This window comes from Dromiciops gliroides, chromosome 3 (genome assembly GCF_019393635.1).
Source record: "Dromiciops gliroides isolate mDroGli1 chromosome 3, mDroGli1.pri, whole genome shotgun sequence".
NCBI classification, from domain to species: Eukaryota; Metazoa; Chordata; class Mammalia; order Microbiotheria; family Microbiotheriidae; genus Dromiciops; species Dromiciops gliroides.
In genome coordinates this window covers 411,278,943-411,305,254 of record NC_057863.1, presented here as the reverse complement: position 1 = coordinate 411,305,254, position 26,312 = coordinate 411,278,943, and the positions used below count along the sequence as shown (strand labels likewise).

At 34.8% G+C, this 26,312-nt stretch overlaps 1 pseudogene; it reads right to left on the bottom strand.

Annotated features, from left to right (window-relative positions):
- Positions 1–1,131: 1,131 nt before the first annotated feature.
- LOC122751720 lies at positions 1,132–3,402 on the bottom strand (annotated as a pseudogene).
- Positions 3,403–26,312: the final 22,910 nt, after the last annotated feature.

Genomic DNA, 26,312 nt, shown 5'->3' with positions numbered 1-26,312 from the left:
CACAATTAATCTGGGTAAGAACTTTTGTGTTTATATGTATATCCCTTGCCAGTGCTCCACTTTTCCATGTTATGGGCAAACAGCATCTTCCTCCCTTGCAAAAAGCTCAGCCTAACATCCAAACCAAGTTCAGACCATTAGATTTAATATCTCCTTAGACAGGACGATATCTGGGTAAGTGTTTAAAAAGCCTTAAACCTATGGGGCAGAAAGGGAGTGTCACGAAGAATTTCCCTTTAGGGTACATACTGAGAAATTGGACTAAATTTGACCTTACAATGTTGAAAAAGAAATGCATGATGTTTTACTGTAACACTGTCTGGCCAAAATATCAGTTGGAATCCCAAGAAAATTGGCCACTGTACCAGACTCTTAACTATAATGCTATTTTGTAATTGGACCTGTTTTACAGGCATGAAGGGAAATGGATAGAAATCCCATATATACTTACTTTCATGTCCTTAAACAAGAACTCAAAAGGTAAGTAACAAAGCAGGTTATGCCCAGCAAAACTAACCAAAGCTAAGGAGGCTAGTGATAACACTAAGAAGTCCCCTTCCTCACAGGACCTCAGTAATTTATTAGATGACTTCTTCCTGTTGTTAGAAAGTCATAAGTCCATGGGACTAGCAGATCTTTCTGACACCTCCCCCCAGTACATCATGCTAATGGTTACATACAGATAGAAATAAAAAATATTTTAATTCAGAATCAGTCATACAAAATGCCAAGTTAGGAAAAACATCATGGAAAGTTGGGATACTCAGTATCATCCAAATTCTTTACTTACTTCATTGTACAATTCATAAAAAGAGATAATTGTATGGGGCAGCTAGGTGGTGCAGTGGATAAAGCACCGGCCCTGGATTCAGGAATACCTGAGTTCAAATCCGGCCTCAGACACTTTACATTTACTAGCAGTGTCACCCTGAGGAAGTCACTTAACCCCCATGGCCCTGAAAAAAAAAAGAGATAATCTCAAATACATAGATAGTCTCAAAACCAAACAAAAGGTTCATAAAATATTTTTTTCATGCCCTTAAATGATGCTTTGGGGAAAATTGACTTTTTATAATGCCCTTTAGACTGCCTTCACTTTTCCAGCGAGTTTTGGTAAGCCATACTCTCTTTTTATCTTCTTTCTTTTTTCTTCCTCATGATCTTTTTTGCTTTTTTTTCTCATGTAATATTCACTGGATTATGGGGATCATAAATTTCAAAAGTATCTTCATTCTGCATGCTTGCATCTTCACTTTTCTGCTTTTATCCTCAAACTGAAGCACATGGTACATACATCCATCATCTTTCACTTCAGTTTCAGAAGTTTGATTTTTTAAAATTCTCTAAATCTTTATTGGTCAAAGAAATGCAAACTAAAACAACTCTGAACAATCAGCTCACAGGTATGAGAGTGGCAATTATAACAAAAATTGAAAATTTTGTATGTGGAAGGAGATGTGGGAAAACTGGGACACTAATCCACTGTTGGTGGGATTGTGAACTGATCCAAACACTCTGGAGAATAATTTGGAACTATGTCCAAAGGGCTATAAAATTGTGCATAGCCTTTGATCCAGCAATACCACTGCTAGGTTTATATCCCAAAGACATCCCCAAAAAGGGAAAAAGACCTACTTATACAAAAATATTTATAGCAGCTCTTTTTGTGGTGGCCAAGAATTGGAGATCAAAGGAATGTCCATCAATTGGGGAATAGCTAAACGAGCTGTGGGAATTGCAATGTGATATTACTCTATAATGGAATATTATTGTACAATAAAAAATGACAAGCAAGAGGATTTCAGAAAGGCTTGAAAAGTCTTGTATTAACTGATGTATAGTGAAGTAAGCAGAAGCAGTAGAATGTTGTACACATTAATAGCAATATTGTTTGAGGAAGAACTGTGAATGACAACTATTCTCAGTAATACAATGATCCAAGAAAATGCCAAAGGACTAATGATAAAACATACTATCCACCTCCAAAGAAAGAACTGGTATTTGTTGAACACACAGTGAAGCATGCTATTTTTCACTTTCTTTCATTTTTTTTCTTTTGAGTTTTCTTATACAAAATGACTAATATGGTGATGTTTTACATAATTCCAAATGTATAACCTTTATCTGATTTCTTACTTCCTCAGGGATGGTGGAGGGGAAGAAGGGAAGGAGGGATACAATTTGAAGTTCAAAACTTTAAATAAAAATATTTATTAAAAAAGGAAATTTCATTTTTAGGAGTTTGGGCAATGGCCTGAGTGAGTTTAGATTTAAACTGGTTCAATAAAGCCAGTATATGTTCTTCCCAGGATGATCCTTTCTTTGGCTGTTGCTCCTTTAAAGCTTCATATTTTTTTCTTTTCTCTTCAATATTCTGCAACAGCACTATCTGATACATCATCTTCTTCCATCCTTTTTTGGCTTTTTGTTGGTGAGTGTCATCTCTCTTTTTGTAGCTAAGAGTTCCCACTTTAGAAGTTGGGCTTTTCTCATAAGTTCCTCACTGTTTCTGAGAGAGTCCTTTCTCAGGAAGGACTTCATATACCTCCCCCCATTCTGCATCTAACTGATTTCTTCTCTATTTCTTTATCTATTCCTTTAGCAGATTTAGCATTTTCACTTCTCTCCTATTTCAAATGTTTTGGCAATCTTTTTTTCATTAGAATCTTTTCATCACTATCATCTTCATCTTCTTCATCTTCATCTTCATTATCATCTGAATCTGCACCCTTTTCACTGACTAACTCAATTTACTACTTTCTCTTCAGCTTCTCCTGCAAATGAAAGTAAACTAAAATTATGTGCCTTCAGTTGTTAATTTCTTTACTGCATTTTTTAGTTTGTCCTTTTGGGGGGGTATTCTTATTGTCTCTTCATATGATATTATCAAAAGGATTAAGAAAAAATCTCACAACTTCTTATTTTATGTGGATTAACTGGCTTTTCTTCTTCATTAATATTCACTTCTGTCAATCTCAGCATGTTGTATACTGTGTCCCCTGTTACCTTTCCAAAAATGGTATGTTTGTTGTTAAGTTCATCTGCATGACCCAAAGTAAAGAAAAACTGGTTGCCATTACCATGAGGTCCAACATTTGCCATGTCAATCAGTTCCCTCCAATTAAATCACAATTATGAGTGAAATTCATCCATGAAAGGGGCTCCATAGATAGATTATTCACCAGTTCCAGTACCAGTGGGATCTCCTCCATAGATTATAAAACCAGGTAAAAATCTATGAAATATTGTGTTGCCAAAATAACCTTGCATACAAAATTGAATGAAATTTCAATATATTTTGGGAGCCACTTTTTACCATAGTTCTATGTCAATATCACCAGCTGTTGTTTTCCATAAAACCTTTATATTTGTGGGTGGCTTCTGGATGTAACTGTGATTCATGCTAGGAGGCTGTTAGTGGAGGGAAGATTCCTTACAAGGTTCAAATACATTGTTCCCACTGATGCTATATGCCTCCCAACAAAAGGAAATCCCAGTAGGCTCCACCTGTCAGCTGCTAGAGACATCTGCAACTACTGACTCTTCCTCCAAAAGTCTAGCAAGGCAGCAAGACTTAGCTACTCTGATTAAGACAATGATACAAGATAATTCCAAAGGATGCATGATGAAAAATGTTGTCTACTTCTAAAGAGAGAACTGATGAAATCTGAGTGCAGATTAAAAAATCAGTTTTTCCCTTTATTTTTTTCTTTCTTTGCATGTATGTGTTTCCTTTTACAATATGATTAACATGGAAATATGTTTTACAAGACCTCATATGTATTATTAATGTCATATTGCTACACTCTCAAGGGGTGAAGGAGGAACAGGAAGAAGGAAGCAAATTGAGAACTCAATTTCTTTTTTAAATGATTTTTTTTTTTTGCGGGGCAATGGGGATTAAGTGACTTGCCCAGGGTCACACAGCTAGTGTCAAGTGTCCAAGGCCGGATTTGAACTCAGGTACTCCTGAATCCAGGGGAGGTGATTTATCCACTGTGCCACCTAGCTGCCCCCTTAAATGAATTTTTTTTAATTACATATAATTGGGGAAAATTTAATGAAATAAATTTAAAAATTTAAAGAATTCTAGGGAGCATGCTTCCAAGAGAATCATGAGATGTATAAGTGAAGTATCTTATTGAGACTATGAAATATGTATATATTCATTAAATTGTTCTATGTGGCTAACACAAAGTAGATGGGAGACTTTTGGATTGTCTACACAGGCTTTTAAAATGCTTTTGGCAGCTTCTACCTTGTCTCTTGGCCTCTCCACTTCATTAGGTGATTCCTTTGCTCACAAGATTCAGTGAAGAAACTATGCTAGGAAGAGAAGGCTGCTCTTCCAGGTCATATGATCTTAAGAAAGTAGCCCTCAGAGTTTGGTATTTTCATTTGTTCTTTTCCTTTCTACATGAAGGGAGTAGAATCGTGTGAACTGGTAAGTTTGAAAGAACATAATGAAGGCACTCTGGCATACCAGTATTCTAGGCTAGTTATTTCATCTGACCCAGCATCAATTATCTGAAAAAGTAAATAGTGACTTTGTGGAGCATGCTACTAGAAGCTGAAATGAGAATTCATCTCAAAATTAAGTTATATCTGAGAATGAACTTGGGAGTTAACAATACTAAGAACTGAGCAAAGTCTTGGAACAGCTGCCCCAGAGACCAACTTAGTATAGAGGAGAATATGCCCCCTGAAATGTTGGAGAGGGTGGAATGTTAAGATGTTTGTTCTTATCTATACTGGAAGTAAAAATCTATTTGTAAAAACTACTTGATGTTAGTGGTTAAATGGAACCAGGATCGTAACAGTGGGGACTGAGGAGATACTGAAAGAACTAGCAGTACTTCAAATAATTCAATACCTGTGAACATTTCCCAAATAGGAAATTTCATTTCATTTCATGTGTACTAACCTTTTTTCCAACAATAAGAGTCAGAATATTTTGGATATATGTAAAAAATCTTTTAGGTGCTATGGAGAATAGGTTTATTTTCCTAGCAATTATAATAATCATTAGTTATCATTAGGTTTCAGTAAGTATAAATAAGAAATATATTATTATGACATATGCTACAAAATTATCCATCTGCTTTTCTTAAATGCAGCAATCAATACAGGTTCTTTTAAGAAAATTAGAATAGAAAAAGAAAAAAAAGACTGATGAACAGCAAATGTTATCATAGATTTTAAAAACAGAAATAAATATATTCTTCAAACTTTAAGCCATTAAATTTGACTTCAATTTTTGGCAAGATTTTAGAAACTGCTATTAAATAGATAATTGCTAGTATATGGATTGTTTATAAAAATACAACTCTCATGACTGAGCCTAGCATGGAAATAACCTTTGTTTCTCAGAGGCTTTGCCAACAGTGTAGGCTTTTGACATTAAGAATAATGCTCATGGACCAACATAGCTTTGAATAGAAAGGCTCAAGGATATCACACTGGCCTCTAACTGAGGATTTATTTCACAATGGCAACCTGTGAAACAAAAGACAATTGTAAAACACACACACACAAAAATTTTAATGGTCCTTAGTCCTTGCAGCCCTTTTCTGTTTCCATGGTGATGGTGGAACCACAAAATAAAAATGATCAGAGGGTGATAAAAATTGCAGAGGTTTTAGACCACAAATACATATTAATTTTTGGAACTCTAAATGTGAGATCTGTCCTATGACCAATTTGGCATAGTACTGAAAAAATGGGATGAATTGATATTGATATTCACACTATAAATGAAAAAACGGTGTAAGGAAATTGCGGCTAAAAGAAAGAATGGTCATGGGGTTCTCCTTGCAGAATCAAATGAAGGAGTTATTAAGGTTAGTATCACTATGCACTCAAAGACTATGAGGAACATCATTTCATGGAACATTTCATCATTTCTCTTTGAGGTTCTTTTGAATATAAGGCAAAAACCCATTATGGACATAATTGTAACTTGTGTAATAACATCTTTGCAGAATATGAAGTAAAGAAAATTTATGGCCATCCTTTTATACCTCTCTAATTGATTCACTACTCCACTCATCATAGTCCCCTTTCCAAACCTTTTCATTCTTCTTCAAACGTCCATACCTCTCCTCCCCCCTCCCCCAATGAGAACGTTGTTTCTTATTTCTCTGAAGAAAAAAATGGAACCACTCACTAAGAGCTCCTACTTCTTTCCTCCTTATCTCCCATTGCCCAGAAGCCTTATGTTGCTCTCTTTCTTCACCCATCTCACATGAAGAGATGGCTCTATTTCCTTGCCAAAACAAATCTCTATATACGTACAAGTGATCCTGCCCCACCCCATCTTCTCCAGCAAATCATCCCCCTCTATCATCTCCATTTTCTGACTTATTTCAAATTTCTCCTTATCTACTGGCTCCTTCTCTACTTCCTACAAATATCCTCATGTCTTCACCATCCTCGAAAGCCTTCATGTGATCAATCCAATCACAATAGTCATCATTCTATCTCTCTTCCTTTTAGTAGCTAAACTTGCAAAGGCCATCTACAACTGACGCCTTCATTTCTTTAAATATCATTCTCCTTTTAACCTTCTACAGTCTGTGTTTCAGTTTTATCATTCATTGAAACCTGTTATCTATAAAGTTACCAATGACCCCTTAATTGATAAATTTAATTACCTTTTTCCAGTCTTCATATTTCTTGACCTCTATGTAGCCTTCAATAATATTGATTCACCCTCTTCTCCTTGATATGCTCTTCTGTTCAGATGTGAGTGCGTGTGTGTGGCATTACTGTCTCTTGGTTTTCCTTCTTTTTATCTGACTACTCCATCTCTTTTGCTGGCTCTTCATCCAGGACATACAAGCTAACCATGAGTGTCTCCAGGACTCTCTCCTGAGCCTCTTCTCTCTATTTTGCTTGGTAATTTTATCAACTCTCATGGATTCCATTATCTATCATCTCTATGCTGATGACTCTCAGATCTACTTATCCAGTCACAGCATTCAAAGTCTTATCTTCAACTGTTTATTGGAGATTTTAAATTTGATGTCCTGTAGAATCTTAAATTCAACATGTCCCAAACTCTACTAATCTTTCCCCAAAACACTCCTCCTAACTCAAATTGTCCTATTATTATACAGTGATCATCATCCTCCCAATTACCCACATTCATAACTTAGATGTCATCTTCAACTTCTCATTTTCTTACCCTCTACATCTAATCTATTACAAAGTCCTATTGATTTTGCCTTTATAACATCTCTTTCAGAAGCTACTTTCTCTCTCCAGCATTAAAACTACCATGCTGCAAGTCATCATCATCTCCTACCTGAACAATTGCAATAGTCCAATGGTTGGTCTCCCTACCTCAAGTCTCTTCCCCCTCATATCCATTTTCCAGTCAGCTGTCAAACTATTTTTCCTAGGGCAAAGATCTTGCTATGTTCCATACACCCCTAATTTGATAAACTCCAAAAGCTCCCTAACACCTCAAAGATCAAATGTAAAATCCTGTATTTGACACTCAAAACCTTTCATATCTTGCCTCCTTCCTACCTTTCCAGTCTTACACTTTACTCCATTCTACCTCCTCTGTGATCCAGTAACACTGGCCTTCTTGCAGTTCTTTGCCTGAGATACTCAAAATTCTAAGGCTTTGCATTTTCACAAGTCATCTTTCTTGCTTGAACTTATCTCTCTCCTTATTGTCATCTCATGCTTTTTGTGGCTTTCTTCATGTCTTAGCCAAAATTCCACCTTCTCCAAAGAGCCTTTCCCTTTGTTGATTGTCTTCAATTTCTCCTGGATATGACTTGTTTATATATAGTTGTTTGTATTTTGTCTCCCCATTGTAATGCAGGGTCCTAGAAAACAAGGGCTGTCTTTTGCCTTCCTTTGAATACCCAGTGCTTAGCAAAGTGCCAGGCAAATAATAGATGCTTAATCAGTGCTTGACAGAATTATTGTCTGAATATGAAGAATTTAACAATATATTCCAAACCAAGCCAACATATCTTTTTCAACTTGATGACACTGATATGAAGGTAGCGCAAAAGAGGATGATACAGAAAGTCAGGAAAAACATATTCATACTTAATAAATTAAAAAGACCAATAGCTTCTAGAGTACTCTGGGGCCTCATGCCCACTTGTGATGACTATTTGCTTTAAGAAGTTTCTTAGAACAAAGACTCCAGCTTCTGGCATAGTAATTCAGTATTTGACGAAAACTGCTGGGAAAACTGGAAGATAGTATGGAAGAAATTAGGCATAGACCAACATCTTACACCTTATACTAAAATACGGTCAAAATGGGTAAGTGATTTAGACATAAGAGGTGATACCATAGGCAAATTAGGAGAGGAAGTAATAGTCTTACCTTTCAGATCTTGGGAAAGGAGAACAGTTTATGACCAAACAATAAATGGAGAATATTATGAAATGCGAAATGGAGGATTTTGATTATATTAAATTTAAAAAGTTTTTGTACAAACAGAAGCAATGCATCCAAAATTAGAAGGGATGCAGAAAACTGGGAAACAATTTTTATAGACAGTACTTCTGATAAAAGCCTCATTTCTAAAATATATAGGGAACTAAATCAAATGTATAAGAATCCAAGTCATTCCTCAATTAAGAAATGGTCAAAAGTTATGAACAGGCAGTTTTCTGATGAAGAAATCAAAGCTATCTATTCCCATGTGAAAAAATGCTCTAAATCTCTATTGATTAGAATGAAGCAAATTCAAACAACTCTGAGGTACCACCTGACATCTATCAGATTGGCTAATATGACAAAAAAGGAAAATAATAAATGTTGGAGAACCTGTGGAAAAATTGGAACACTAATGCATTGTTGGTGGATCTGTGAACTGATCCAATCATTCTGGAGAGCAATTTGGAATTATGCAGAAAGGGCTATAAATCTGTGCACACCCTTTGACCCAGCAATACCACTTTTGGGTCTATTTTCCCAAAGAGATCATAAAAAATGGGGAAAGGACCCACATGTATAAAAATATTTATAGCTGCTCTTTTTGTGGTGGCAAGGAATTGAAAATTGAGGGGTTGTCCATCAATTGAGGAATGGCAGAACAAGTTGTGGTATATGAATGCAATGGAATTCTATTGTGCTGTAAGAAACAATGAACAGGAGGAGTTCAGAGAAACCTGGAAGGACTTGCATGAACTGATGATGAGTGAGATGAGCAGAACCAGAAGAACATTATACACAGTATCATCAATATTATGTGTTGATCAACTGTGATAGACTAGATTCATCTCAACAATACAATGGTACAAGAAAGTTTCAAAGGACTCATGATGGAAAAGGTTCTCCAAATCCAGAAAAAAAAAAGGAACTGTGAAATATGGATGCTTATTGGACCATACTATTTCTTTTGTTTTTGGTGCTGATGTTTTTCTTTTTTGAAGTTTTTTTTTTCCTTTTTGCTCTGATTCTTCTTTTATAACATGACTAATGCAGAAATATGTTTAATGTTATGTATACATATACCCTATATCAGATTACCTGCTGTCTAGGGGAGGGGGGGAGAAAAATTTTAAATTGGAAATCTTATATAAACAAATGTTGAAAACCAAAAAAAAAAAAAAGAAGAAGAAGAAGAAGAAGTTTGTCAGAAGGCACCAGACATGGTGGTCACTAAACAACAACTCACACACACTGTCAATATCTTAGAGTAAATGGCTAGCTGTTGATGTGGGAGTCACTTCAAAAATCACTTATTTGGGGGGCAGCTAGGTGGTGCCATGGATAAAGCACCAGCCCTGGATTCAGGAGGACCTCAGTTCAAATCTGGCTCAGACACTTGACACCTACTAGCTGTGTGACCCTAGGCAAGTCACTTAACCCTCATTGCTGCCCCCGCCCCGCAAAAAATCACCTATTTTTTCTGGGTCAGATCATCAACTAGTTAGAGTAAAAATCATATGCACTAAAATTAGAAGGAAGGATATGTGCTAAGAAGAGTGTCCAACCTATTTTTTTCTGAAACTATTAATGCTAAAAAATGATTATCCTTTCTATAGATATATAATACTCATCTTAAAGTATTTTAAAAGCTGCCATGTAGAAGAAGGTTTATAAAATATATAAAGAACTTTGTGAAATCTATAAGAATACCAGTCATTCCCCAATTGATAAATGGTCAAAGATATGAAGAGGCAGTTTTCCAATAAAGAAATCAAAAGAATTTATAACCATATGAAAAAATTCTCTAAATCATTATTGATTATTTAAATGCAAATTAAAACGATCTTGAGATATCATTTTACAACTACCAAATTGTCTAAAATGTTTGAAGGGAAAAGCAACAAATGTTGGAATGGACATCAAAAGAAATTGGGTTGATAATTCATTGTTGGTGGAATTATGAACTCATCCAGTCATTTTGGAGAGCAATCTGGAATTATGCCCAAAGATTTTTTAAACCTCCTATATCCTCTGACCCAATAATACCCCTACTAGGTCTATTTGCAAAGATGGGTAGGGGAAAAGGAATTGCACCAATATGTTCTAAAATATTTATAGCATCTCTCAGGTGGCAAAGAATTGGAAATTGCAAGGTTGTCCATCAATTGGGGAATGGTTGAACAAGTTGTGGTATGTGATTGTGATGGAATACTATTGCCCTATAAGAAATAATGAGCTCAATATTCTTAGAAAACCAGGGAAAGACTTGCATGAAATATGAAGAGTAAAATGAGCAGAACTAAGAGATCATTGTTTACAGTAACAGCAATATTCTTTTAAGAATGACCTAGCAAATAAGCTACTTTGTCTATTATAAATACCCAAATTAATTATAAAGGACATATAAAGAAAGATACTAACTGTATCCAGAGAAAGAATTAATAAATAAAAATATGTATAGAATAAATTCGTGTGTATATATATATATATATATATATATACACACACACACACCTATTTGTAGCCATCTCTAGGGTGGAGGGATGTGGGGAGGGAAGTGAAGGGAAAAAAGTAATTTACATGATGACTCTTTTGTATATTTGAAAGGAATAGCAAGTTGTGCAAAGCAGACTTTCAATTTTGTCTGCAATTGTCTTTTTTATTATACTGTTATGGAAATGCTTGTTTCATTCCATACGTTAAATTTTTTTTTAATTAAAAATAGAAGATGGTATAAATTGTTCTGTTTGACCAACAAAGAATAACACATGAAGCAATGTGTAGAAGTTGCAAAGAGGCAAATTTAGATTTACAATGACACTTAGTTGGTTATGATGTAGTAGATATTCATTTGTGAGTATGGGTTGAACTAGTTCATCATTGAGATCCTTCTAACTCTGAAATGCTCTGATACTTGCATCTTGGTTCTGAGTGTTTGCAAGTCAAAGATTCTCCTTATCTATTGTTTCTTTTAGAGTAGTTATTTAAATGTTTCTCCTGTGTTAAAAATGGTTCATCATACTATATTGATAGAAGGAATTTCCATAACTAGGAGCATACTACATCAATTATATGATAGGTCTAAATGTAAAAATTAAATTCTCCTTTGAACTATTTTAGAGTTTCTTGCTTCTATTTATCCTAGGGGAAGCTACAAAATTTATGATATAATTATTTTTTCCTTGGGGTTTTTGGTTCACTTTCCTTTAAAACACAGTATCTATCCATTGTTGTTTTGGCCTTATTTGTCATGCATGTTCATTTGTCCTCCTTACTACATGAGTCTCCCTGTTGGTTTAGCTGCTTGGCACCTTTGGCTTTTTTTTTTTTGTCTTTTAACTTTTCCCCTCTATTACTCAAAGCTTTTATCGGGCTTATCTCCATGTTTTGACCCCTTACCCTTCCATTTGCTCTGTAATGCATATATCATGGATACACATATTTTTGGATTACTGTCTTTTTTAAGTTATGCTACTTTTCACTAGATGTTTAAATTCTAATATAGAAATCTTTCAGAACTTTAAAGAAAACATCTGTACCTTTAAGAAGATTCAAAAGTCAGTTGGTAAGCACCAACTATTAGGCACCTACTATGTGTCAGGCACTGTGCTAAACACTGGGGATACAAAAACAGGTTTTTAAAAAAACAGTGCCCACCCTCAAGGAGTTCAAAATCTATTGGAAGAAACAACAAGCAAACAAAGATGTACAAACAAGCTTTATAAGGAATAGACAGGAAATAATTAAAATAAATAAAGCAATAGAATTTAAAATGGGTGGGAAAGGCTTCCTGTACGGGTTGGGCTTTTAGGTTGGACTCAAAGGAAGCCATGATACTCCATATATTGGTTGAGTACAATAGTCAAGCTTGGGGGTACTTAAATGAATTTGTTTTATTAAAATACAGAAAAGATTAAAAATAGAATAAATGTGTTTTAACTAAATGTTTTGTTTAGAAGTCCATGATTTACCTTTATCTGCATTGTTCTCTGCTCAGGAAGGTTCAATATTGAATGTAACTTGCACCTAGAGGTGACCAAAGCAATCTAATTTTAAGACCTTGGCCTTTAAGAAAAATTTAATTGGAAGGTTTTTCTCCTTAACTTTCATTTATACTCCCCAGAGTCTTATTAAAATCTTTGACTAATACTACTGGCAAACAACATCACTAATCCTGATATTTACTATACTTAACCTACATCATTCTGAAACAGTGGAGTGATACAGTCATAAGTGAAAATGAGCACATTTAAATGTTGTTAGCTTTTCAGGGTTATCATTTTCCCACAACTGATATTAAGGAGAATCTCATTAGGAAAGTATACCTATTCGAAATAGTCTTCTGATGAGTTTATTTAACAAAAAATAGCCTGTTTCTGAGATTTTTTTTTGATACCTTGCTTTTTTAAAAGAAATAAATCCTAAAGCAATGAGGACCAAAACTTATGCTTATTTATTACTTATAAATGATTTCCTGTACTTAATCAAGGCTCTGTGTTTCATGTCCAGTACTATGGCAACCTGCCAGTTTAGAACAATAGCAATGCCTATGGGTCATCAAATAAAATCCTAAAAGAGATGGGAAAGGAAATAGCAATACCATCCCTTTCCTGCTTTTCAAAAGTAGGAAACTGCATATCTCATATAAAACAAAAGGAAGGTTAGATATGCTTCTCTCAACTACTTCTTCACAAGAAAAGAACCAACTAAGAAAGAAAATGGCTTTACCAAGGAATTCATTTGCAAAATAGGCTGGATGTCCCATAGTTGACTCAGTTAATGTTGACCTATTTCATAACTTTCACACCCACAACTTTCTTCTGATGGATTCCAATTGTAAATATTTAACTGAATTACGGAATTTTTGTCCCCATCCTTCACCTCACTTAAAGAGATAACCTAAAGAAAAGAGCTAAAAAATAATTCATCAACTGAATTATTTTTAATATCAGGGGCAATTAGTCTTGCTCCTAAAATTCTTGCCCATTATCAACTAGAGGTTGCAACAGAAATAGCAATTATGTTACTTTTAGCAAAGTTCTAAATCAGTTGTAGTTTGTCTCATCAATCCAACAAACTTGTTCTCAAACTTTTTGACTATTTACACTGTTAAAAAAATATTGAGGGTGACAAAAAGCTTCTATTTATAAAGGTGACATCTATTTGGTATTTACTGTAACACATGAGAAATTAAAACTGATAAATTTTCAAACTTTCCAGCCCAGGACTCTGACTTCCCCTGAGTCAATTCCTCTCTAACTCACCTTCAAGAGCAGACCAGGTGGTCAGAGAAAAATAGAGGAAGGAACTTAGCTGAGATGCCTACCTTTTAGGAAAGCCATTCCTTAACCCATTATGCTTCCCTTCCAACACTTAAATCCATTCATACTCAAAATTCAGACTTTTGTCAAGAGAAAATCCCAGAGCTTTTGCTCTGTTTTTTTAAAAACAAAATATTGCAGTCCATAATCTTCTCTCTTACTTAACTTAGGAATCCTCAGCCAAGATAGAATTTTGGTGACTTGGGCAGAAGATCCAAACCTCTGTCCCTTTGTCTCTTTTCCACACTTTCTAGCCACTGTTGCTCCCACCATTTCTCTGCCTTTCTCTCCCCCCAAAAATGGAATGCTAAATCAGAGTGGTTATTATTGCTTACTTTATACAACTTGTATTTACACTAATCAAATAGAAAGTAAATAACCTTAAAGAAGAAATACAAGTTTAGGATTTTTTTTCAAATATGCTATCCAAGTGGGAGAGATTATAAGGGTGAAATAGGAAAAGTAGAATATCATCTTGAACATGAGTTTTCTTAAGGGGTAGAGGGAACAGGAAAGTGCATTCATACCATTAGATTTGCTTCTTGCCTCAGGTCCAGAAATGCCCCATCTGAACAGTGAAAATGAAGGCAGCTTCCATCAAAACCACATCTATAGGGGACAGCTAGGTGGCACAGTGGATAAAGCACTGGCCTTGGATTCAGGAGGGCCTGAGTTCAAATCCAGCCTCAGACACTTGACACTTAACTAGCTGTGTGACCCTGGGCGAGTCAATTAACCCTCATTGCCCCGCAAAAATTAAAAAAAAAACATATCTATATCCCATTTGTGTAACATCTTGACCCATCATCATCCCCATTGTCCTCAGCTTGCCAAACTAAAAGGGAAATCTCCTTTGAACTCCAACTGCTTTTACTACCATAATCTCATTCAGTTCAAAAATTCCTGGCTCCAACCATGACTCCAGAGCATGAATGAAGTACACTGTCTTCCCTCTACTGGAGAGGTTATGGGTTTAATATAGAATGAAACACATTTTAGGACATGGCCAATGATGAAGATTAGTTTTGCTTGACTTTCAATATGTGTTCAAAGTTTTTTTTTTTCTTTTTAGTTGGGGTTACAGTGGGAGAGAGAGAAATGAATGTGTTAGTTTTAAAAAATAATTTAATTTTTAAAAACCCTGACTCAAGTCAATTCCTCAAGTGCCATAGTAACCCAAATACTGAATAAACAACAAATAACTGATGAAAACTTTTAATTCCTGATTCAAAAGAATTTTTCTTCAACTGGTACCCCTCTCTCACCAGAGCCTGGCAAACCAAGAGAAAGGTTCCCAAGGCTATAGAATAGAATCTCCCAAAGTACAATCTGTCCTTGTTAGAGAAATACCCAAGTTTATACCAAAATATTGTGAGCTGGTCCCAGTGTGATAAAATAATGAAATTTGGCAGATGCCCAGGGTTTCCACCTGAATGATCTAGTACTGTTTGGGAAACCAGCTAGGGATGATTGGAGATGGCCCACACCTGGCTTGCCCTGAACCACTCTCCACATCCAGCTTGAAGGATCTCCCTTTGGGGGGAGGGAAAGTAAAAGCAGAAAAATGATTGCTCGCTGAGGGGAGCTCCTCTTTCCTGCTGGTGAGTGTCTGGGAGGAGACTGCTGAGAGGCTGCACAGCTGCTTCCTACTGAAACTATGAACCCCAGGTGGTGAGTTAATAAAAACAGATCCAGCTCTTTGAATTAGCTGAGTTGGAAGCAAGTTTGGGGATTGTGTTGGTCTTTGCTAGAGCCAGCAAGATTATACATTTTTCTTTTTCCCTATTCCTTTGTCCTTGACTTTATTAATTTCACCTTTGCTGTGCATTTTATTGCCATTGGAAAAAAAACCAATTTGTTTGTGGAAAAGAGGCTGTTAATCTCCTTTCTTATTGGACTGGGAGAAATAACTAAAAAAGGAAGTTTGGAAGGAAGAAAACTTTGGACCTAGAGGTCCCTTATTATTTTCTGAACCGCAATATTACAGTGAGCCACCCAATTAACTCTCCCCATATTAGATTTGGCCCCCTACACCAACAATAAGAAATTCAAGATGATTCTCAGTAGAATCACAGGTGGTAAAAGTTCAAAGGTTATGCATATGAGGAAAGGTTTTTAAATTTATTCTTTAGGCTAGAAAAATCATGGAAAAAATGTTCTTTAATAAACAGACTATAGAAAAAATGTACATTACATAGCACTTTTAATTTTGATGAATTACTTTCCTCCCAATAATCCTGCAAGATAGCTAAATGGTGCAGTGGATAGACCTCCAGGCCTGGAGTCATAAATACCTGAGTTCAAATCCAGCCTCACACTGTTATTAGTTGTGTGACCCAGAGCAAGTCACTTAGCCCTGTTTTCCTCACTTTCCTCATCTGTGAAATGAGCTGAAGAAAGAAATGGCAAACCTCTCCAGTATCTTTGCCAAGAAAACCTTAAATAAAGTCATGAAGAGTCAGACACCACTGAAAAATAACAATAAACCTGTCAGGCAATATAAATATTCTTTTGTCCATTTTACTCAGAGGAAACTAAGATACATAGGAGTCAAGTGAGTTGTTCCACTGCTACTATCAAATCCTGGATTTGACCTTTGTCTCCTGATACCAGGTTTAGCACTTTCTCTCTCTTTCCAATGTCATCCTCCCTTTCATTGAGGATTGTTATAAGCTATTCATTTCAACAGACCAAGAAGATAATCAATTAAGTTGTAGCAAAGTCCCTTTAAGTTTTAAATATATGATCCTACAAGAGGTTTAGTTAAGATATAAACAAGACTTTCTTGACAAGAAACATTGTTAAGCATTCAAGCGAATTATTGAAGGAGGTGGCATTCTCCAGACATCATTAAAATAGGATAGCACCTCATATATCTGGGAAGGCTTACATATAATTTTACCATCTAATTGAGAAAGAAGAAAAAAGAACATTATTTCAGAATTCATGAATTATTGGGTCTATGATTCCATTCCAGGAAAAAGTGCAATCATTTATTTCTATGATGATTAAAAACCTGTTGTGTTATTTTTAAGTCATTGGTTCATACTCATCCAAGCAACTAAAAATGTTAGGAAGTGATTGGGCCCAATTTCATATAGCAGTATATCTTTGACTCCTCATTGTTTTGGGGTATTTTTTTTGCTTTCCCTAGGTAGCATTTTATCATATCTTGATACCTTTGCTTCTCAATATATCTCAGGCCTGCTCCTGAGATAAGATGCTCATTTCTATGCTCCTCTATTTGATGCTTTTTACATATATGTCCTTGGGCAAGGTGACTAACTGCAATGGTCCTCAGTTTCCTCATTTGTCAAACAAGGGAGTTCAACCAAATGTTCTGAATTCCCTTCTAATTCTAGATCTATGATCCTATGACCTTATCAGGAAGGTCTAGTGGTTTCCTTTTGTTTCTAGAATAAAATTAACATTCTTTGTCCACAGAACTAAAGTCTCCTACCATCTGTGTATAGTCAATAAACCCAGGTTTATCACACATGACTTCTACTCCATAGCCTCTTCATTCTACCCAATTTGGCCTGCTTCTTCACACATGACATTCCATCTCCTATTCCTATACCTTTGCCATACCTTGTCTGCCATGCCTAGAATGGAGTCCATCCTTATTTCTGCCTCTTATGATGCCTATCTTCCTTCACAACTCAGCTATTTCCTACATGATGCCTAGCTGGATCCCCATGGATGCTTATGTTCATGCTCATCTATCAAAAATTACTTTGTACTTAATTTGTATGTGTTTTGTTTTTACTTTTACAGGCATAAGTTATGTTCTTCTCCTCATAGAATGTAAGCACCATAAGGGCAGATGTTTAGATTTTTTGTAATCTCCCTAACTCCTAGATCACAGTGCTTTTACATATAGTAGGTATATAAAAATGCTTATTGAAGGAATAAATAGATGAATTCTGTATGTTCCGACTCTAACATACAAAATGGAATTTGAAAAGTAAAAAGCATTCATATTTGTACAATTTCTCCATTAAATTAAAATCATTGTGAGTACACAGTTTGTTTGTCCTTTATATCTGGTAAGGTAATTTAACACAAGTTTAACCACATGATGGGGCTCTTAAAATAATGAAAAGAAAGAGGAGGACATGAGGATCAGCATCACTGCCATTATCATTATCATGACCATCTTTCCACTGACCAATTGGATGTGTTCTAATTAATAATGGAGTTGTTACAATTCACCTGAATCTCATTACAGCAAATTAAGCAGTTATTAAAAAATTTATAAATTGTGTAGGGAAGAGAATTAGGGTTGTAAGTACATAAAATATATCTAAATAACCCAAACCCTTTATTAATTAGTCTTTTAGCAAAATAAAAAATGTCTTTTGAATCACTCATTCTGTTGAACATTGAATATTTATCCAATTCTTAGTACTTTTAACTGAAAATGTATATACAATGTTTCTTGTATGTGCATCTATGGGAAAAATGCATGGTTCCTCTGATGCTCATCTTATAAAATTACACTTTCACCAAGATATTTTTAATAAAGGTGGAATAGGGGGCAGCTGGGTGGTGCAGTGGATAAAGCACTGGCCCTGGATTCAGGAGGACCTGAGTTCAAATCCAGACTCTGACACAACACTTACTAGCTGTGTGACCCTGGGTAATTCACTTAACCCACATTGTCCTGCCAAAAAAATAAAATAAAATAAAGGTGGAATACATGTCAAAGGTGTTACAATAAGATGTAAATCTTTTCCTCTTGCTTTCACTACACTGACTGTCCATGAACTTCTTTTCATGCTAAAGAATTCACATTTGATTTAATGATGTTATATTATATTCTCATGGCTGTAGAGCAAGGATGCAACATGTTCAAATTAATAAAGAACTGCATGAGACACAGTTAGGAATGAATTGTAATTAAAAGGACTTTAACTCCCTTCCAGATAGTTAAAATTTTTTGTTTAAATAAATTATTCCCTAGCCTTGGGCTAAAGAAGATGACCTTATAACCTTACCAAAGTAAACTTATTCTATGTAAAAACAGTGTCTTTGTGGGACTGTTAACAATTTTGCAGGCAACAGAGAAAATGTAATATTTCGAGCACAATTGTATAAGTCCAGTTCTATAACCTAGTGATTTGTACTATCTCTATTTTAAGAAGTCTCATTTCTCAAAGACTAATGTCAGTCTGTAAAAAAAAAAAAAGCAACATTTAGATATTGGTATGCAGAGGCTGGAACCATTTTACTGTCATATTTAACCTATTTCAATCTATTTTAAATATAAGTGCTGCTGAATTGTATGTATATCTCATAATGTCATGCTTTAAAGAATAAAGTATTAGGACTTCTAGTTAAGATGACATGAAACATCACTGAGAAGTCACTCTTTCACATATCCTCCAGTAATGATCTAAAAGGGCATCAGATGGCATAATGATCAAGAAATCCAAAATGAAACATTAGTAAGCTCTGTTATCCAACCCAGGATTTCACAAAAAGATAAGTCCGAAACCTAGAGTCCTGAAGAAAGAACCTGTTAAGAAAGCTAACATGAACTTGGGTGAATAGGTGGGGCCTCAAAGGGTATGAAAGCTCATAGAAGACACTTGACTGGGGAAGCCAGGGATATGTGTTAATGTGGTGGGGGGGTGGAATATAGAAACCTTCAACTATTCAAAGACCCCAAAAATCTAACCTCACATCTCAGATTAGACATCGGTACCTGCTAGCCTTCCAAGCACACTCATCAGAGAAGGGGGAAGTCAGCTGCAGGAGTTAAAGGAATTAAGGTCAGAACTAAACATGGCCTGATCACTCCATACAAGAATGTAGGAATACATTAAACTCAACTGGGGAAACAGAAAAGGGCAAATAAAGAGGAGAGGTTTAAGTGAAAAGATCTCTGGAATCATGAAGAAAATAATAAAAACTAAGCCAGGCTTCAATTTCAGAGGGAGGATCAGAAAAGAGAAATTAAAAGGAAGAAAGGAAGTATAAGAATTAGTGGTCAAGATCTGGGTGAAGAGAATAGAGGAAGGGTACTTGAGTGGAAGCAGATTGATTACTAGTGCTGATCACATTCCTTTTCTTTCATTATTCATTTCTTCTCAGGGTGAAAAGTGGGCAATTAATGGGAAAACAATAAGAGGATATAACAGAGGGAAAGATACAGCTAATAATCATAACTGAATATAAAAGGAATGAAATTACATATAAAAAAGAAGAGATAACAGAATGAATCAGAAAGGAAATTCCAATGTGTTTTTGTTGTTTAAAAGAAATATACTTAAAAAATAAGTATTCACAGAGAACTAAAATATGGGATTAGAACATGATTAGTTATGTTTCAAGAAAACTTTTAATAGCAAGTATAATAAGTGACACAAGGGTTAGAGACTTGAAGTCAGAAAGATCTGAGTTCAAATGTGGCCTCAGATGCTAGCTCTGTGACCTTGGACAAGTCACTTAACTACCTCTGTTTATTAACATATAAAATAAGTATAATAATATTACCTGCCTTGGGGGGTTGTTGTGTGGATCAGTAGGATAATACATGTAAAGCCCTTCATAACCATAAACTGTCATATAAACAAACACTTGCTATGATGATCGTAATGATGACTGATAAGGGCAATGACAGAAAAGTAAACAAAAATATAAAAGATATAAACAGGAAATGCACACATTAACCAAATGATATTTCAAGGAAGTTCTTAAGGTTACATTTATTCAAACTACAAAGATAAATTAACTATAATATTAAATTTAAAATTATAGTAATTATTTGATTATATGACTATATTAACTATATAATTAATAGTCATAGTTTATGTAAACTATCATCATCATCAATAAACTACAAAAATATCCACAATGTACCCCTACAGACCTAGAAAAATCTAACTTTAAAACTTTAAAAATTAGAGCACTAGTAATTACTAAAGGGAAACAGAAATAAGAATATATTACTTACTGGTCACAATGCAATAAAAATTAAAATCAGTGAAAGTTCTCAAAGGAAGGATATGAACTTAAATGAATACTATGAAACTCAATAATAAAGAATAGAGGAGTCAAGTAACAAATCATATCAACAACAAATAATTTTAACCAAATGAAATCACCACATTAGACAACTTAAAATCTTTAGGACCAAAAAAAAAAAAGTCCTTAGGGGAAATTTTATATTTTTATACACTTTTATCAACAGAAGAAGCACCAATGAATTGAGAATACATATAAAAAACAAAACTGGAAAAATAACAAATAAAAAACTTTCAACTAAACACAAAACTAGAAGTCATTCCCAGGAGGAGTAAAGATGGCAGAGGAAAGGCTATGATTCTCTGAAGCTTCCAACAAACCCCTCCACATACTTCAAAAATAATGCCATAAAACAACTCCTGGAGCAACATAACCTACAGAACAGAGTGAGACTATTTTCCAGCCAAAGATGGCTTAATTTAGCAACTAGAATTGTCTGCTATTCGTAGTGATAGAGGAGCTCAGCATGCATGACATAGATCCAGCCACAGGCAGGTCACGCCTCCAGAGCCTCAGATCCTCAGCAGCTTCTTCTGGAAGTGCTCATGGACTGGTGAGGGGGTTCAGTGTTTGGCTGGGGGGAAATAGCTGTGGTCTCTGCTGGAGCAGGAGTTGAATGCCAACATTCTGAACCAGTAAGTTAACTTGAGTGGCAGCAGCCCAGTGGGAGAGGGGCAAAGTCACATCAAGCTTCTGACCATAGAGAATCAGATTTCAAGCAGAATTCTGTTTCTGGGTTAAAGAGAAAGCAGGCTGTGGTTACTTATAGGCCAAGCAGGCTGAGAATGAGCCTAATTGTATCACCTGGGACCCACTGTAGCTTAGATCAATGCGTCCTGGAAACAGTGCTACACGTTAAGAAGGAATTAAAAGCTAAGAAATAGGTGGTCAAGATGAGCAGGCAGAGAAAACAGGAGACCAACAAAAGCTTCTTTGGTGGTAAGGCATGTCAGAATACACCCTCAGAAGAAGATAATAACAAAGTCAAAGCTACTACATCCAAAGCTTCCAAGAAAAATATGAATCAGTCTCAGGCCATGGAAGCATTAAAAAAAGGACTTGGAAGAGAAAGTAAGAGAGACAGAGGGCAGATGTAGAGAGATAGAGGGAAAAATGGAAAGAGAAATGAAAGTGATTCAGAAGAGTTATGAAAAAAAGCCAACAGCTTGAAAAGCCAAATTGGCCAAATGGAAAGGGACATACATCAACTCTCTGAAGAAAATCATTGCTTAAGAATTAGGCTAGAGGGGCAGCTAGGTGTCACAGTGGATAAAGCACCGGCCCTGGATTCAGGAGTACCTGAGTTCAAATCCGGCCTCAGACACTTAACACTTACTAGCTGTGTGACCCTGGGCAAGTCACTTAACCCCAATTGCCTAACCGAAAAAAAAAACAAACAAACCAACAAAAAAAAAAAAAAGAATTAGGCTAGAGCAAATAGAAGCTAATGATTTTATGATAAATCAAGACAGAATAAAGCAAATACAAATGAATAAATAAATAGAGGGAATATGAAATATCTCCTTGGAAAAACAACTGACCTGGAAAATAGATCCTGGAGAGATAATTTGAAAATCATTGGACTACCTGAAAACCATGATCAAAATAAGAGCTTAGACAACATCTTCCAAGAAATTGTCAGAGGAAATTGCCCTGATATTCTAGAAGCAGAAGGTTAAAAAAAGTAGAAATTGCAAGAATCCACCAATCACCTCCAGAAAGAAATCCCAAAAAGAAAATTTCCAGGAATATTATAGCCAAATTCCAGAGATCCCCGGTCAAGGAGGAAATATTGCAAGAAGCTAGAAAAAAAGGAATTCAAATACTGTGGAACTACAGCCAGGATAACACAAGATCTAGCAACTTCTACATTAAAGTACCAGAGGGCATGCAATATGATATTCTGGTGGGCAAAGGAACTGGGACTACAACCCAAAATCACTTAGCCAGCAAAACTCAGCATAATCTTTCAAGGGGAATAATGGGACTTCAATGTAAAAGAGGACTTTCAGGTATGTGTGATGAAAAGACCTGAACTGAATAGAATATTTGACTTCTAAATATAAGACCCTAGAAAAGCATAAAAAGGTAAACAGGAATAGGAAATCATGAAGGATATTAAAAGGTTGAACTGCTTACATTCCTACATGGTAAGATATTTCTAACTCATAAGAACTTTCTCAGTATTAGGGCAGCTGAAAGGAATATACTTAGAGGGCACAGGTGTGAATTGAATATGAAGTGATGGTATCTGTAACACATTAATTTTTGTTTATCCTTGATTTTTGGGGGGGAAGGCAGGGTGGGGTGACTTATGTCTGGGGTAAGATTTGGGCTCAGGGCCTCCTACATCCAAGGGTGGTGCTTTGTCCACTGAATCACCTAGCTGACCCATGATGACATCTTCGAAATAAAGTTAATGGGTAAGAGGAATGCACTGGAAGAAAGGTAAAGGGAGAGGTGGAAGGTAGTAAAGTGGCTCACATAAAAGTAACAAGAAAAAGTTTATGAAGTGAAGGGGATGATGGGGAAAGAGTGGAGCTGTGAGTGAACCTTACTCTCATCAAAATGGGCTCAAAAAAAGAATAACATACACACTCAAGTGGGTATAGTAATATATTTTGCCCTGTGGGAAAGTGGAAGGGGAAGAGGATGGGGGGGGGGGGAGGCATCGAGGTGAAGGAAGGGAGGGCAGATTTGTGTAGGGGACAGTAAAAAGCAAAACATTTTTGAGGAGGGATAGGGTGAAAGAAGATAGAAAATAGAGTAAATATCAAGGGGAGGGAATAGAATGGAGGGTAAAACAGTTAGCAATAGTAACTGTGAAAGAATGATGAGCAGGATACTATCAGAAAGATGTATGAAAAATGCAAACCATCAACAGAGAAAGAACTGATGGCATCTGAATACAGATTGAAGTATAATTTTATTTCTTAGTTCCTCTTTCTAAAGTTATTCTGTTTTCATTCACAAGAAGACTAATGTGAATATGTTTTGCATGACTCCACATGTATGACTTATATTGAATTGCTTGATTTCTTAGGGAGGGCTGAGGAGGGAGGGATGAGGAAAATTTAGAGCACAAAGTTTTAAAAAATCAATGTGAAAAAATTTTGGTTTTTTTACATGTAACTTGGGGGGAAATTCTAAATAAAATAAAAACCTGGAAAAAAGAGAAGTCATTAAAAATTTTAAAAGAAGTTAATAGAGTTGAAGGTGAAAAAAATTTGAATTGATCATTTATATTAATATATTAATTCATTAATGATATTTTATATGGCATTAAATATTTTAATGTACAATAGATATTAATAAATTAACAAAATTAAGGAATTGGAATTTTGTTAAACATAAAAGAGTGTACATTAACTAAACAGATATTCTTTAAGAGAAAAAAGTGGAGCCATGAATTGGTTGAATCATTCTGGAAAGAAATTTGGAACAATGCCCCAAAATCTCTAAACTATGCACAACCCTTTACCCAGTGGTACCAGTACCAGGTATATATCCCAAAAAGATCATGTAAATAGAGATAAGATTGTCATAGCAAATATTTGGAAACAAAGAAGGCATCCTCCAACTGTGAATGGCAGAACAAATTGTCATACATAAATTTAATGGAATATTTTCACTGTATGGATTTACAAAATGAATGGTTTCAGAGAAAACTTGTGAAGATGTATGCATTAAAAGCAAAATGAAGTGAGAAGAAACTGGAGAATAATAGTGTTAGATAGATTGATTGATTGATAGATGGATGATAGCTTTATATTTCTTTCTATGTGTTCATATATACATATATGATATACATGCACATATATTATATGCAATCTATACATGCATATATAATGATGTGATAAAGAAAAATACATTTGAAAGACAAAAATTATAATCGATGAAATTACTTCAGATGACTTATGACAAAGCATGCTACTTGTATCCTTAGAGAGGTATGATGGACCCATGGTGCAAAATGACACATACGTTTTTGGACACATCCAATATTTATGTAGAGAGGGGAGAGGGAGAGGGCATAGGGTTAGCATGATTATATTTATTTGTTAAAAAGAATTGTGAACATTTAGAAACTAAGGCTGTGCCCATCAATTAGAGGAATGACTGAACCAATTTCGGTACAGGAGTATAATGAAATATCAGTAGAAAATGACAAATTGGGTGAATTCAGAGATACTTGGGAACCCTAAAATCAACAGATGGAGGGGAAAATGGGTTAGTGAAAGCAACGTCCCTTGAAATAAAAAACAAAAAGAAAGATAAAGGTGTCAATGAATCATTTAAAGAAAATTAAGCATTAACTATGTATTGGCACTGTACTAGGAAATATAAAGAATGTAATAACACAAATAAAACAACTTTGGAACTAATATGCTAAATTTCACATATACTTAAAACAAGATGTATGGGATGGTGCTCATGACAATGTAAAATCATCATTTTCTAACTTCTTTGAATATGGAAATATTCATGCTTGTTTGTATTTGTCAAATTCAGGATAACACATAGAAAAAGTTTTAAGGGATCAATAATTCCCTGAATTGACACACAGCTAAGAAATTATATTGGTGAAAGTAGTCTATTGGGACATAGGCAAACCTTTAAAATGCCAAAATAATAAGCTACTGTTTTTAGTTGTTCACACTTTGTAAATAGAGTTTCCATTCATTATTTCCTTTGTTTTTCTAACCCATAAAATATTTTTCTCTTTATTTCTTTTTCTTTCTATGTATTAGGGTACATCTGAGCACCCAACTTTCCTTTTAGGAACAAAGAACAATAAGAGTCATATTAAATATTGTGGATATTATGATATTATACTCTAGGATAGAATTTCTTTTTGGAAGTTTTGAAGTCTAGATGACACTTGAAGAAGATAAAAGTATAAGGTAATATACTTAACTAGAGAAAATGGTAGGTATACCTGTGCTTAAAAAATACTAATTTATCAAAGTTTTATATATTATATTTACTAAAATGTTCACCATTTTAGTTTTAAGCAAAAATATAAAAGTAATCTAGAGAAAATGAGAAATTGGTCTTCTTTTACAAAACTATCAACCAAGTCAATTCAATACTCAATGTTATATTTTAAATACCATATTGATTAAAAATAAATTATAAAAATATCTAGTCTTTATGATTGCATCATTGAAAGGAAGTTACTATCATAAAATCTTGCTAGTATAATATTCTACTACAAATTGAAAATAAGCCTATAATTAATATAACTGGTAGTGTTTATCTTAACTATTTTTAAATACCTATAATAAGAGTTTAATAGAATTTTTCTCTTTCTCTAGATATTAAATGAAAGGAAGAAACTAAATGTATATAAATTAGAAATATTTGACCCCACACTATATATTTCTATATTTTTAATTTTACATCATGATTAATTATAATTTCAAAAATAATTAGAAGGAAATTGCCCATATTGTGCAATTGTTTAAATGCAACATATTTGTGCTTCCAGTCTTTTACTTCTTCAAACCATTTTATAGAACAATACTCTAATATTGTTGCCTCATCTAC